Here is a 16,988-nt window from a genome sequence, read left to right as displayed (position 1 = left end):
GTAAACCAAGAATTGACTCGAACTCTAGGGACACAAAACTCTTATCCGTACCCGTGTCAAATAAAATAGATGTATAACAACCCTCCAAAATATTTTTTCGACACCCCTAATATATTTAAAATATCCATATATGTCCTAAAATACACACCATATACGAAAACAGACCCCGTATACCTTTATTAAAAAAACAAAAATAAATGGGCTCTGGCGGGCCGCGTAAGACCACCCCTGGGTCTACGCGGGGCGCGAGCGAAGGGCCAAACGGCAAAACCCTGAGCTGCCATGTGGCACCATCGTGTCGAGTCTATATGCATGACCAGTCAAGGCTAAACCCTAGGCGATCTATGTCGCGGGCCGCGTAGCCCTTGGCTACATCCTACGCGGGCCGCGAGGACTCCCTGTCCCAGCCCTATAAATGAGATCGTTCAGCTTTCACTTTCCGACGCTCACACCTTTCTTTCTCTCTCGAAATTCTGAAGAGTAAACATAATTTTCAGGTATAATACCCCCTAAATAACGAAGTTCTGCCTCGTTGTAAGTATCATAAATCTGGTTACGTATTAGATACGCTGCCCGATTGATCTAGGGTTCCATAACGGCTGTCGAGGTTTTGCCCGACGTAGTCGTTGGAATACCGTCTCGGGGAGGGTATTACTAATGTAAATATTGGGTTATCATACTAACGCGTGTGCATTTGTGTATTTAATAGATAATCACCAGGAAATCCTTAAGGAAAACCCTAAGACAGCAATGTGAGTAATCTCCTTTTTTTTGTATACATTCTTGTAGACTGTTTTTACAAAACCTTAAATATTTTACAATGTGATTAGCAGTGATTGAGTCTTTGTAATTCTTCAATTACTGCCGGTATGTTGGGGTTTTGTATACAAAATGTGGAACACGTTACCATTGGACAACGAGTTAGCCAATGTGTAATATGACCCACCAGTCAGGATTGACAATACTAAATGAGTAATTGTGTAGATATAAACATTGTAATCGTTCTCAATACTGTTAAATGATAAAACTCTTCTTGATTAAACTGGGATTCACTCACCAGTATTTCCCACTGACAAAATGTTTTTAAACGCGTTTCAGGTAACAAAATGTGAAAGCCAAATAGAAGCCAGCTGGACAGCACTGAAGGCTTGGAAAAATGGCTATAAAAGTTACCTAAATAAAGAGATGTTTTTATTAAATAAAATAGGGTTTATCCCTATAAAAATGTGTGTACTTGAAACTTGGGATTTTCCCATGTATTTAATTTTAGAGAAAAATTCCCGGATAGTCCCTGTGGTTTCGCCTTTTTTCACCTATAGTCCCCAACTTTCTAAAACTACCTGAATAGTCCCCAAGTTTTCATTTTTTGTTCCCGGATAGTCCCTGGGTCTAACTTCAGTTACTTTTCTCTGTTAAAATGATGTGAAATGACAAAAATACCCTTTCCTTAAAAGGCCAAACCACAGGGACTATCCGGGCATCTTCTTCATTTTTATTTATAAAACCCCACCACCATACCCACTTCCACCCTCCACCGTGCCGCCGCCGGTCTCCGCCGCGCAGAACCACCGTCGTTCCTCTTTCCCCGATGCGCTCTCTCTCTCTAACCCATCGTCTTCTTCAACCAATTCATCTTATTCCAAACAAAACACTCCCCGACAAGCTAAATCAAGAGTCACAAGGAAAACAAGTCACTGTCATCACAAAAGCAAATATATGTTTATCACAGAACCAATTTGTTTATCATAGAACATCAACGAGCCGCCAAAAATGTGGGAAGTCAAAGGTTGGCACCTTTGACTAACAAACAAACAATTAATTTTTAGGAAACACAAAGATACAATTAACATCTGATTACTAACCGGTGGGCTGTGCACGCTGACACCATCCTTTCTTTGTTGTCACCTCATCGGACCTGAGCCGGAACCACCACCGCAGCGCCGCTGTAACACTGTACATCGCCGGACATCGTCACCGCTCAACGCGAGCCCACCGCCGCGCCGCCGCCGTTGCTGTAATCCGTTAGTCGTTGCCGCTAGTGGCGCCGCAACTGCTGAAAAGATGAGGAGGTCACTGGTGATGGCCGATTCTCCTTCATATCCGTCATCATTCTCTCTCTCTCAGATCTAATATGTGTGTTGGACGGAAAAGCTTCACTGATGTAGGTGGAGAACAAGGTGGGCAAAGGGGTTTTGTGGTCGTTTGCTCGGACAGAGGGGACGGGTGTGAAACAGGGTAAGGAAAGGGGTGTGCCGATCGGTATGAGGTGTGGTGGGTAAAGTCAGAGAGAATGAACGGTGAGGCTATGTTGGTGTGTGGGTGCAATAGTGGTGTGTGGCGTCGGTCGGTTGAAGGGCAGTGGTGGGGGTTGAGGTGGTGATGGTGGTTGTGGTGGTGGTGGTGAAGGTGAAAGTGGTATTAGAGGGGTGGGGATGGATATGCAGGGGAAGAAAGTAGTGGGTCCTACATAAAAATAAATCTATTAAATAGTTTAAGTTATTTTGTTTTTTAGTAAGGGTATTTTTGTCATTTCACATCATTTTAACAGAGAAAAGTAACTGAAGTTAGACCCAGGGACTATCTGGGAACAAAAAGTGAAAACTTGGGGACTATTCAGGTAGTTTTAGAAAGTTGGGGACTATAGGTGAAAAAAGGCGAAACCACAGGGACTATCCGGGCATTTTTCTCTTAATTTTATAAAAGCATGGTATTTTACTCTGATAAAATATTTCCTAACAACGGTCCAGATGAAATTTTCGATGCCAAAATGATAAACACCGATATAACTAAAACTGGCCGCGGCCGCCCGTTCCCGGGTAATTAGGGGACGTGGGTTGCGACAGAAGGTGGTATCAGAGCCAAGCCACTGATTCAGCCACAGAAGTGTTCTGCTGACACCATGATATTATTCAATATGTTAGGAAATTTCCTACGGAACTACGTGCATATTTGTATTTTATTGTTGTATGTTATTTGACTATTTGTTAGTTTACAGTATGAGCGACCAAGGACCTTCCGACGCCTACCGTCAGTTGTCCAGCTCACCAAGGAAATTTCCTAACATATAGTTTACAGAAGCGAAGGCACCTCTTCACAGCCTGCCCTCTCAGGGTATTCAGCTGCAGACCCTAACCTGGAGCAACTCATAGCACCCCAGCCCTTACCACTATTTCCCACACAACCAATGGAAATTGAAAACAATCTAGAAAATCAAATCCCAATGCCTGGTTTCAACCCAGATGAGATACCTAGGATACCAGCACCCAATCCCTTAGACCCAAATTACGACCCGTGGTTTGACGACCATAGGGATTACTAGAAACACTACCCCATACCAAAAGAAGAACCCATGCCAAACCTAGCAGCCTACCTAGATTTGGACCCTCTAGATCCCTACTATGATAACGATCAATACATTAGAGAAATTCTAGAGAATCCTTATCCTTACCAAGAACCCATGCCCCAGTTCCCAAACCCAACACCCCCAATGAGTGCAGAGAATGTGCAAGAACTCCGAACCTTTGGCGAGGAGATTTTGGAAGGTTGTGACAGGATGAGACAGATCGGAGAGCGACTCGTCTGGAAGTATGACGAGCGTAATATGGAGTTCTGGATGAACCCATATCAGTGATGGTGGTAGTAATAATAATAATAAAATAATAATAATATATAATATGTGTGTATGTTTGAAAAAAAAAATTTAGATAATAGCTATGGATGCCTACTAGTATTGTAATTTCAGTTTCAGTTGTACTGTAATATATATGGATGCATAGTATAAGAAAGAGTAAGTCGCAATGTTCGACGATTTTGACCAATATGCGTATTGTGTGATTGATAAAATTTTATTTTGTGATATTAATATGTGGCAAATGTCTTGTAGGATCGTATTCGGCCCTGTTTGAGTCGATCAGAAGAATTCCTATCCAAAACAAGAGGCGGAAACTAATGTTCTGGTGTGATTACAGCTGGATTCACTTTAAATTGCTGTTGTATTGATCTTGATAACGTTTACAGACTCTTACAGCACTTCGGCAGCACTTCGTGGCTCACCGGAAGAAAACACCTACAACACACACACTAGTTTCGCTTGAAAGACCAACTATATATAGGAGACATGGTTTCGCTTATACGGACATGTACGTATAAGCGGAACTATATCACTGACATACGAGCGGAACTATCTATATGCCACATAAGCGAAACTAGTGCCATGACACAAAAGCGAAACCTATTCTAACCTATTTTTCTAGGACTTCGTGCCATTTTTTAACCTATACTCTACTAGACTCGATATAAGACGTAGTCGACAGACGTAGTGCACCAACAAACTCCCCCTCGGATGTTGACGGAGTCTTTAGTGTCGAGTCTTCAATTGTCACTCTACAGTCTTAATCAGTCTTCGATCTTCTTCTGAAGTATTTGTCATTGCAAGAATCCGCAAACTCTATCTTCATCATCAACAAACTCCTCTCTCTCGGATGTTGACACGGTGTCTTCAGACTCCCCCTCTTAATCTGCTGGGATCATAGTCTGGAATTTACAGCTTCGAGATTCATACCAAGATCGTTACTTGGCTCTATTCCAGCACAAGATCATCACCTGGTACTCATTAACCTGCACAATCTCTACCCACACATAAGTTTCTTCAAAGATTAAATCTTTTCAACAATTTAGAAACTATGTTGGTAAACTACAGTAATTATTTTGCATTCAGGATCTTTTCCTAGCTCTTATCATTTTCACATGCACTCTCCCAAACCTGTTCTTCAAGTTTAGCACTTGGAACTTCGAAAATCAGCTTCTCAACACCAGTTGTCGAAAATCTTTTTGAATTTTTTAAAAATTTATGCTAAATCACACTAAAATCTTTTTGGATTTTCTGAAAGATAGTAACTAACATCACTTGTACAACATGAAAATGCAGAAATGAAATATTTACAGACAATATTTTTGTGAGTTCGTGCAAGAGGATCATATCAGTTTCTGAGACATATCATCAACACCGTTAAGCTTGATTTCATTTTAAGTTTTAAACAATTTACCTAGATTGTCAGTATGTTTGTCCACTTAAATTTTCACACAATTTTTCAACTGTTTCGAGATACGCAATTAGTGTCTTAATTACTTAAACTTATCCGTGTGTCCCACTTCTTGAATATACTCCCGTATCCAGATCCCAATATTCAGTCTTACAGGTGAGTATACCACAGATGATATCTGTAAAGGGGTTATGTGCGAGGGCCGTGAGAGCTCAGGTCGATACTTCCGTATACGCAAAGAGATGACGGTTTCGACTTTTGGTGTGTCCCCTTTAGAGGATCTTTTGTTTACAACAGCAGTGACTATCAATTTTATTGTTTCATCAGCATGTTGAGGGTGATGCTATATTTCAAGCATTTGCAGAAAGCATTATCCGGGGACTAGGTCAGTACTTCCATACAGCAGAAGTCCCGGGATAATACCCCAGATATCACTGAGTATAAAGACCTAGTATCTCAGAATAAGGGACCTTTCAAACAAGATTTCAGGGGTTACCTATATATCCAAGTAGTTTTGTTAACCCACAAAATAAGCAAGTTTGATTTTAGGTTTATATCTCGTTACAGTTTACTAAATGTGCGAAAACCTACTGACACATCCACAGTAAGATTGTTTAGCACATTTTGACTTTACATTTCTTTAGCATGCTTGATAGTCCACTAATGTACTATCATTTCCTCTTATATGCAAACAAAACTCATTTTTCAGTTTTATCATGTTTTTGGTTTTTTCAAATTTTCTGATGTTTTTGGATTTTCTAGAATTTCTTACTCCCCCTAAAATTCAAATACATCTAAAGAAATTGAAAACAAACTATACAGAACATGACAACTGATATCGAATTGCCTCAATTCTCCATTCGTTTGGCTTAAACAATCAGAACTCCCCCTCACAACAAACTATTTTCCCATAATGATTTCAAAACACTCAAGTTTGTTTTAATCAGAATGGTTTTTCCGGAAAATAAGTTTTATTGATTTTACCACTCGTAAAACTGGGGAACAAAACATCACATTGTTCGCCAATTTTAATGAATGATAGTTAATTCAAGTTCAATTTAATGACCTTGATTAACCACTTGTAGGGTCACTTGTAGGATCAATCTGAACCACTTGTACATAACAATCAAATAACCACTTGAAGAATTAACAATTAAGCACTTCAAACCTGTTTTTCAACCAATTACCATCTGTTGGTTGAATTCTCAAGGTGCCGATTCCTACTCCTCGCTTACAAACCTGGGAGTTCCGGCAAGTCCTGCAAAACTTCTCAAACACATTATACAAACATGATAAAGAATGATGCCGATTCATGATCCACGATTACCAACTTGGGATCTCCGGCAAGTCAGGTTTTTACTCTTTGAAAAATATATCCACCCAAGCCTGACCTTCCTTGGGTGTAACAACATTTTCTTCATCTTTACTTTTAACGGACTTGTGAACACATCTTTTAGAGGCATAAAAGTCTTTGACACTTTTGGCCTTACCATTGACCATTTTGCCAAAAATGTGTTTCACATTTCCATTAAAAGTTTTTTCAACATCAAATTTCTTCTTGTCAGAATAAAATTGATTTGAAATTTCAACTTTTCCAACTTTCTTCATAAAATTTTCAGCACCCAACGGTGGAAAATTTTCATCGTTCATAGTTGGAACTTTTCTTTCAACCTTTTTCTCAACACGTGGCTCATCTGATTTTGTGGAATCAGATTCATCACCAGAATTGTTACCTGAACCTTTCACAACCCATTTTTGATTTGGTACATTTTCTTTTCTTTTCAAAGCACTCTTTGAACATTCTCCTTTTTCAAAAGTTGAATTTTCAATGCCAGTAAACTTTCGGGTTGAAAGTTTAGTTTTCTCGACAACCTTTTCTTTCATTTTACCAGAGACTTCCTATTTTGGTTTGAATGTCTTCGGACAATTCCTAGCAACATGACCAACAGTTTTACACTGAAAACAGGTTCTCTTTTCAATCTTCTCCTGAACAACAGTCTTCTTCAACTCTTCTTGCTTCTTGGCAAGGAATTCTTGATTTGTCTGCTTTCTGAATGATTGTTCTTTCTCAGCCTCTGACGTTTTCCCTGAAACAAACATAGTTTTTGGTTTATACATTTTTTCATTTTTATAGTTTTTCGGTGGAACAAAACCTAATCCTTTCTTTTTGAAATTACGATTATGGTTTGGTTTCTTTTGGAAACTATAACCACAATTGTAACCCATTTTCTTGTTAATTCTTTGTTGATCTCTTGAAGTGTATTGTTTAGGTTTTCCGATAAGACTTAAATCTTTTATTTCATAAATATTAATTTCTATTATTTTGAAAACCTTTTGAATCATTTCAAATTTGACACTTCTTATTGGAAAAACATCATCAGAATATAATTTGTCAGAATCTTTCAAAGTATATGCCACTTTGAATGATTCATCATTCAAATTAGATTTTGATAGCAAAAATTGTTTGTCATAAACCCGTTTGTCCTTTTTGACTGTTGACTTTGACGTGTCGAACTCAAATTTTGACTCGGGTTTGGACTCCATGTTTGACTCCTCATTGTCATCTTTATCTAACACCTGATCGACCACACTTTTTATCAACTTTGACTCATGATCAGTGTCGGATGATGTGTATGTAACATCAATATTTTCTGGCAAGTTATCCGATGGCCCAGACTCCCATTCTAAGTTTATTGCTTTTTCGACTCTCTCGGAATTTGGATTTCTAGGTGAATATCCATTTTCGACCGGGGGCGGACATCTATTGTAGACCACACTTGATTTCTTACCAGAAGTCTTCACCTTTTCTTCGTCTTTTGTCACATATTTCTTTTCTACGGACGTCTTCTCTTCTTCAAATGTCTTCAAATTCTCCACAACAGGATAAATCCTGTCAACAACAAAGGTAGAACATGAGTAACTTTCTAATAACTTTTTAACTTTCTCAGTTTCTATCTTTTGTGTTGCTAACTCCAACTCCAAATCAGCACACTTCTTTATATGAAAATTGGCATCAACAAGCTGTCTCAGGTACGCTATCTTCAATGTATTCATTGCCACAACTTGTTCACCGCTTGAATCAGTATACTTGTTGATTTCTCTATTCATTGTATCATAGGATTCTTTCAATCTGCTTATGTTGTGCAGCAACTCATTGTTCTGCTTGATTAAAGAATCACAATTCATGCACTTTTCAGGAACTTTGACAGATTCTGCATCAACTTTGACTTCAAATTCAGGAACCTCTTTGACTGTTCTGTTTGATCGTAAAAATTCAGCTCTTCTTTTTCTCTCAGCTTCAGCTTCGGCTTTTAATCTCTTTTCCTCTTCTTCCTCTTCTTCGAGCTTTCTCCGTCTTGCTTCAGCAGCTTCCATGACTTTACTGCATTTTTCAGCACATTTCAAAGAGTAAGCATTTGCAATGAAAACATTAACATTTGAAGTGTTTTTGGACATCTCTTTGGCCATGAGTTCTTGATCTGGGCAAAAATTGTCCCAACTGAAACCTTCAGCCAATTTTTCATCATCTTGTTCTGCAAAACACACTTTGCTGTTTGATGGAATATATTTATCCCAGGTAAAATTATCATATTTTCCTAGACATGCTCTTTTTGACCCGTCAATCACATCTCTCCCATGTGCAGTTTGTGCCTGATGCTGTGCTGGTGGTGTGACTTGATGATAAATCGCCTTTTTGTGATAATCGTTGTTTCCAAAAGGATTCTGGGCACCAGTAGCTTCACGATTTTTGCACTCCCTCTTGAAATGCCCCTTTTCCCTGCAACGAAAACACGTAACTTTAGATTTATCAAAGCCTAAAGTTGAAACATTTGCATCACGGAAATCATCTCGGCCTGTAATCTGTTTAAACTTCTCAGCTCGTCGCATCACGCTAGCCATGCACCATTTAATGTCCATTAATTCCATTTCCTCAGCATCAATTTGATCGTAATCCTCTTTCGTGAGCATTGGATTACCGATCTTTCCGACCACAAAACTACTATAAGACTCCAAAACCATTCCCAACAAAGACATTTGATTTTTGGCAACTTCTTCAGAATAATCTTGATCACTTTCAAGATTTAATACAATATTGCACTGAAGTCTTCTTCCATTCTTTGTTGCAGAAATGTTTGGATCGAATGATGAAAATCTTGTGCTGCTTGATCCCTGGGATAATTTCTTTTCAGAAGAATCTTTAACACTAAACGCAGTTTCAATTTTCGGAGAATGATTTTGTGTTCCAGTAACACCACTTTTGTAGTATAAGCTGATGTCCTGTTCTCCATCATAGTTCTTCATCCTGGCGATCTTTCTCTGCTCCATCTCTTGAGCTTCCAGGTGTTTGATGAAATCTCCCAGTGTCATATTTTTGTAATCTTTTCTGTTGGATCTCAGCATCATCAGAAACGTTCCCCATGTTTCATGTGGTAGCGCATCTGCAAGTTTTCAATCAATTCATCAGTATCTTTCTTAATTCCAAGTTTTGTCAAATTTCTCACCAAGTTACAATATCTATCAATTATTTGTTTGGTGTTTTCAGATTTTAAACCATGAAATAAATCGAATTCTTTCTTCATGAGAGACATTTTGTTTTTGAGCATATCATCACTTCCAACAAATTTTGCTTCCAATTCTGTCCAGATAGAATAAGCAGTTCCATCATGTTGAAGCAGTATCAAGATATCTTCTTTTATTGCTTGCTGAAGCAGACTCACCATCAGTTTCTCATCCCTGTATTTCTTTTTATCTTCCATACTCATTTCTCTAAGTGTTAACTGAGTATTATTTCTTGTGGGCCTAACATATGGTTCTTTAGTGTGTTCCCACGCGTCTAAGTGATAAGCCTCAACCCAGTTTCCAAACCGTTCAGACCACGCATTATAATCATCAATATCCATGAGTTTAGGCGGTTTCTGAGACGTTCCGGTTTCGTTCTCAAGCAAAGCACTCTGAGTCATTGTGATCGGACTAGCAAAGGCGTTATAGAATTCGTTGTCCATTGTTCGATTGTCCAAAGTTCACAAATTTCCAAGTTTAGGCAAAGTTGTTCACAAAAGCGAAACCACTTGATGTACAGAAAAGCGAAACCCTGAGTGTACACAGGAGCGGAACTACAGGATACTCTATGAGCGGAACCTTTAAGTTGTTCACACAAGCGGAACCTCAAGTGTCACAAAAGCGGAACCTCCAAAGTGTCTTATGAGCGAAACTACAAGTGTCACAATAAGCGGAACTACTGTTTATGATCACAAGAGCGAAACTAACTTGAACTTTGGAGTGAAACCAACTTAAAATTAAGTCCACAAAAGCGAAACTACTGAGCAATTTGGAGCGAAACCTTAGTTTATAGGTCCAAAAGAGCGAAACTATGTGATCAGATGAGCGAAACTATGATGTTTGGAGCGAAACCACCTGATGATGTCATCTTTTTCACGAGTCTGTAAAAGCGAAACCACAAAAATCCTATGTTCTAGATTGATTTTCGCTTTGAAACTTTCAAGGGTTTACTAATACATGATTCCGAGTGCTGTGTGTGAATTTGAGTTGGTTTTACCGTGAAAAATTTTAAAATTTTGAAGAAAGTGTAGAAAATTAGAATGAATGCAGCTGAAATGGCAAGAACTCTCCCTCCTGAGCTCTGATACCACTTGTAGGATCGTATTCGGCCCTGTTTGAGTCGATCAGAAGAATTCCTATCCAAAACAAGAAGCGGAAACTAATGTTCTGGTGTGATTACAGCTGGATTCACTTTAAATTGCTGTTGTATTGATCTTGATAACTTTTACAGACTCTGACAGCACTTCGGCAGCACTTCGTGGCTCACCAGAAGAAAACACCTACAACACACACACTAGTTTCGCTTGAAAGACCAACTATATATAGGAGACATGGTTTCGCTTATACGGACATGTACGTATAAGCGGAACTATATCACTGACATACGAGCGGAACTATCTATATGACACATAAGCGAAACTAGTGCCATGACACAAAAGCGAAACCTATTCTAACCTATTTTTCTAGGACTTCGTGCCATTTTCTAACCTATACTCTACTAGACTCGATATAAGACGTAGTCGACAGACGTAGTGCACCAACATAAAATTCAGATGGACAACAAAGTGAACCAGGAAAACCAGAATGACAATAACCTGTATAACGATAACCCGAACAATGATAATAATGGAAATCCACCGGATAACAGTGCCATTCAACACATAGTGGCACAAGGGATAATAGATGCCATGCCATATATTATCAAAACAGTTAGGGAAGCAGATAATAAAAGTAACAATGGCAGTAAGCGACCAACTGAACCAGATCACAGCGTGAACAATGGCCCATACTTAAAGTGCCCATTCCAAAAAGAAGAAGAACCATGTCTTATGGTTGTTCTTATAAAGAATTCTGGTCCTGTAAACCAATAGAATTCTCGGGCAATAAAGGACCCATTGCACTCTACGCTGGATAGAAAAGACTGAGGCAGTTTTAAAAATAAGCAAGTGTGCGAAAGAGGATAAGATAACGTTTGCTTCCAATCTGTTTATGTGACAACCCGTACTCTTGTTGTCATGAGAAGGGTATTTTGGTAACACACGCAATTAATTATGTCACTATTATTATTAATATTATTATTAATAGTGAAATATTAATAGAACGCGATGAAAGATTTATCGGCCCAACTGTTTACACATCTAGATAAATTAATCGGACCCGTCCGCTTATGCGAGATGTTATGCAATAACGGATCCACGCACACTTGGGTGAGACCCAAGCCCACTCTCTAAACCTAAAACCCACCATATTTAATAATCCTAAACCTTTCCCCCTCTCATTTATTTTCTTCAACTAAAACCCTAGAACTCAAAGGATGGCAGCCGCACATCTCCTCCCCTCCCTCTCTAATCTCCGGCGACCGGAACACACCTCCGGCGAATGCACAGTCACACACTCACCGGCAAATCCTCATATCCTATTCTCCCTCCTTACCTTCCCTGAACTCACACAAAAGCAGACAAGACTCCTGAACCAAATGCCCGACACTCGACGAAGATTACTGGCGGAGCTGGTGGTGACGACCACGTTTTCAGTGGCGGTGTCGGCAATGAAGGCAGCCACGACAGCAGATTTTCTGTCAACCCATGAACCACTCGGTTAGTATAAACTTGTTATTTATTGTCTTGAATCCTCTGTGGTTTTAATTGAACAAAATGGAAGTGTGTTCTTGTGTAGATGTTAACTGTTAATAGTTGTTTTTGAGGGATAGTGTTGAATCGTGAATTTTTGGTTCATGAAAAACTACATAATTGTTACTGGTTGTATATTTTGGATATGAAAGTTGTTGGAGTTAGGAAATTGAATACAAATGATAATATAAATTGTTTTGTTAAAGTATGAATTCATCGAGATAAACTGATTTAATGAAAACTGAAAGTTATTTTGTGGCTGAATGTTTGTTTAAGAGCTCATTGTGATTCTTGATTTAAGAAACTGTTAGGTTTCACAAATATGTTTGTTAATTTATTTAATTAGAGATTTGTTTGGTAATGATATAATGAGAAACGAAAACCATGTTTTGCATAATATTTGGGTTGACGAATTTTGTTTATACTCTGCATTGTAAAATATTAAGCGTCGATGGATTCACAGGGTGTGTCATGATGATGATGATGATATCAGTAGTATGTTGGTGTAGATTTGTTATTGTTGGTTTGTGGAATATAGAAAAATTTGTTTTGCATTTGTATTCCTAGAACAAACTGTCTATTTAAGACCTGATCATATGATTGTGGATTTAATTGATTTGGGGTCCCTGAGTTTGACAACATATGATTCTGATTTGTGATGCCTTGATTTATTAAAAACAGTGCTAGTATCGTAGTGGTAAGAATGAATCTGTTGGATGAAATTATGAAAACCCTAAATGATAAACTGTTTAGAGATGTTATGAATATTTGAAATTTCTGTGTTTTGATCCGATTCGACAGTAATACGGTAGAATAAAACATCTTAACGAAATTTGATTGGACAGTACATGTTAATGAAAATTGATTGGATGGCACTGACCTGGATAAGGGTTCTAGAAAGATCCCACAGTGGTTGCGAGTCGAGACCAGTGGATTCATCAGTGGTTTCGACTCAGCAGCTGTTTCATCCAAGATTGCGACTGAGACCAGGGCATGCATATCAGGGGACTCGAGACCCGCTAGGTTGCGACTCGAGATCTCATGATCTCGACTCGAGACCTCATGATCTCGACTCGAGACCTGACTCGAGACCCCAAGGTTTCGACTCCTGTATGCACTTCTCGAGACCATCTACTTGCAACTCGAAACCTCTTGGTTGCGACTCGAGACCTCATGATCTCAAGTCGAGACCACCCGGTTTCGACTGGACAACATTGCTTTGTTATTGGGCTGTACAAACTGATGTTATCGACTGTGTGCTATTGTTGTTGTTTAACTGTACTGTCTAAATTTTCACATGCTAGGATAGGCCTAGTAACATATATGCTAGTATGACATACATTGTATGTGTTAGATACGTGTAGGACTATACGTGACTACGTGACACTACTTACATACGAACCTAATAAATATTTAATAACCATAATAGGGTAGGGTTGACCAACGTAACACAAGTAAATTGACTACCGAGCAAAGCAAAGGTGAGTTCACTACTTTTTACTTAAAGCATGCGTTCCCGGTGGTTGGGAAACGGAACGAAACAACTTTTCCTGGTTTGGAATTGCTCACTATCTCCTTGTGCGGGATGCGGTATTTCTATCTCCTTGTGTGGGATACGGTTAACAACACTATCCCCTGTGAGGGATACAAACCTACTTTTCTCCCCTTATACGGGACCCTTAGTTAATTACTATTTATACTGGATGCAACAAGCGAAACTAAATGAATCTCTATCACTCAAGTCCTCACTACTTAATACCGATTAATCGTCGGGGCCTGGCGAACGGGTTATTAGTTGATAGCGCTATTTAGGTCTCACCAGCCTCACACCGTGCCCACGTATGGGATCGGGCGTGAACCAATAGACTCTGGCAAACCGTCAATGATGATAGAACATTGACAAACGGGGCACTCTACGGAAACGTACAGATGAAAAGTATTTGGTATTGTAAAAACAGTTTAGTAGCTTACTTATGGGGTAGCTCCCCATGGCATTTATAAATGAGTAAATTAACTGTTGAAACAAGTTTTTGGAATTTAAAACTGGAAAATTGTAAACACGTGAACTCGCCAACGTTATGTTGACACTCTACTGCATGCTTTGCAGGTTGCGCGATACAACTCTGGATGGACGTTGCAATCGGATGGAGTGCGTGGTTCATAAGTATCATGATAATAAACCTGTGGTTTTCAATTACGATGCGTTTTCTTCCCTTTTCCGCTGTGAACTTAAAACTATGTTTTGAAAAGTTTAAATTAGGTCACTAATTATGCTAATGTTTATAACCACAATCTAATCCGTTCAAAATAATTAGTGGCTAAGATCCTGGTCGTCACACGCCTTGCGGTAATACTCTGCGTGTGGATTTTGAGGGTGTGACAGTTTAAGAACTCAGCCTTAGAATGGTGGAACACTATCCTCCAGTCCAGAGGAAGTGACAGTGTTTACAACATGGAATGGGAAGAATTTAAGAATATGGTAGAAAGGAAATTATGCCCTCCCAATGAAAAAGAACAGATAGCAAATTTCTTAAACCTTAGAACTACTGGAGTGGATAGTAAGGGTTATACTACGTTATTCTCTGAATATGCTCGAATAGTACCAACCCTTGCATCACCAGAACCAGAATTAATCTCCCGATACATCTGGGGATTAATCGGGGAGATTAGGCATGTAGTCAAGGCAGCTAGACTCCAAACTATAGAAGAAGCTGTAGAACTAGCAAATATCTTGACTGATGAATTAGTGCGTACCCGAGAAGAAGATCAGAGGAAAAACCTAGCTCAAAGGCTTACCCAGGAATTCTATTCTGGAAATTCCAACCGTGGGAAAAATGTGGGTTCTACTTCTGCATCTTATTGCAAGTATTGCAAAAGGAAGCATTCGGGAAGATGCTCCATATACTGCAACTTCTGCAAGATACCAGGACACAAGGAAGAAGACTGCAGGAAGAAACCCAACAATAAGATATGATACAACTGTGGAGAACAAGGTCATATCAAGCCAACTGTCCGAAACTAGCTCCAGCTACGAACAACAAGACTACTAAAAATGCTAGAGCATTTGTTCTAACTGCAGAAGAAGCCAAGATTATTCCGGACGTGATTGCCGGTACGTTTTTAGTTATTGATGTTTTTGCTAAAGTATTATTTGACTCTGGTGCGAACCAAAGTTTTATTAATACTTCATTTTGCAAAGTTCTCAATCAACCATTAACTAAACTCTCACAAGAATGTCTAGTAGAGACAGCAAATGGGGAAACCATTAAGATTTCCGAAATCTTGCAGGGAGCAAGAATAGATTTTTTAAATCAAAAGTTTATTGCAAACCTTTATCCAATGAATCTGGCAGGATTTGATGTTGTATTAGGTATGGATTGGTTAATAGTTAATAAAGCCAGTATTCTATGTGATCAAAAGTCAATTCAAGTAAATTCACCAAAGGGTGAAAAGATCACAATTAAAGGAGATAAGCCATCTAGATCCACAAAATTCATCTCTGTGATGAAAGCAACAAGTTATATAAGAAAAGGATCATTAGTGTATTTGATTTCCATAATCACTAACACTAAAGGAAAAGAACTGAATAATATTCTAGTAGCATCTCAGTTTCCAAATGTGTTTGCAGAAGAATTACCAGGACTACCGCCAGACAGGGAAGTTGAATTCAGAATCTGTTACGCCCTAACACGTTTTACCTTAAAAAAAATGACGCAGCGGAAAAGGGCTTTAAAATTTCTTTCCTTATTAACGACATTACTTTCGCGAAGGTTCCAAATGCTAAAAATATTAAACGTTCTATAAAAGAATTCACAACATTTATACTAAAATTTACATTTCTAGACGTTATACACTTCAATTATATGACCGATCTATCCGTGCAATCCTTGCTCTTGACTCGATCTATGTCCGCTTCACTTTCTAAGTAGCAGAAGAAGTCCGTGTGGCACCTGTGGGCATCACATACAACTTAGTCATTAGTCAACGACAACATCATATAACATTAATCTCATATAATTAAATAATGAATAACGTTCGACAATTTAACATTAGTTCATCCAACTATCCTTACTCATCCTCTTATTTCAGGTAGAGCTTAAATTTCGTAAGAATCCGACATTCTCGTTCCTGCATTACATACCAACCTCAAACGCATAATTAGTAACGTTAAAACTCTACATATTTAAATCATGCACACGTACCATCTTACATGCATACATACTCCTCTACATACATACATACCTTTCTTACGACCTTACATACGTACATACACTCATACATGTCTTTACACATACATACATGCACAACCACATACGTACATACCTTTCCTACATCTTTACATACAATATTTACAAGGGTCTTAGACTTAGGTTTAAAGCCCATAAATATCTAAGGAACCGTAAAAAAATCATGTTTGGAAAGTCCGTCGTAGTTCACGGATAACAAACCGAAGCCTACGACACATAAATCAACTTAAATAACAAGAATTTAGCCTTTGAGACTTGGGGAGGCCGTCGCCGACGCCCCTAGGGCCGTCGGCGACGGGCCTTGCATTTACCCGTAGCCCAAAAACCCGTAGACAGGTAATTAACCCGTCAGCACAAAAACTGATTTTCCCTTGCCCGTCGGCGACGGCCCCCTACCCGTCGGCGACGCCCTCTAGTTTTTGCTGTTTTCTGCAGATTCGTTTCGTCGTCCGAACGCACTAAAACGCGCGTAACTTTTGAACCGTTTACCCGTTTGACCTCCTGTTTCT

Source organism: Helianthus annuus, chromosome 4 (assembly GCF_002127325.2).
Source record: "Helianthus annuus cultivar XRQ/B chromosome 4, HanXRQr2.0-SUNRISE, whole genome shotgun sequence".
NCBI lineage: Eukaryota > Viridiplantae > Streptophyta > Magnoliopsida > Asterales > Asteraceae > Helianthus > Helianthus annuus.
This window is presented reverse-complemented; position numbering follows the sequence as displayed.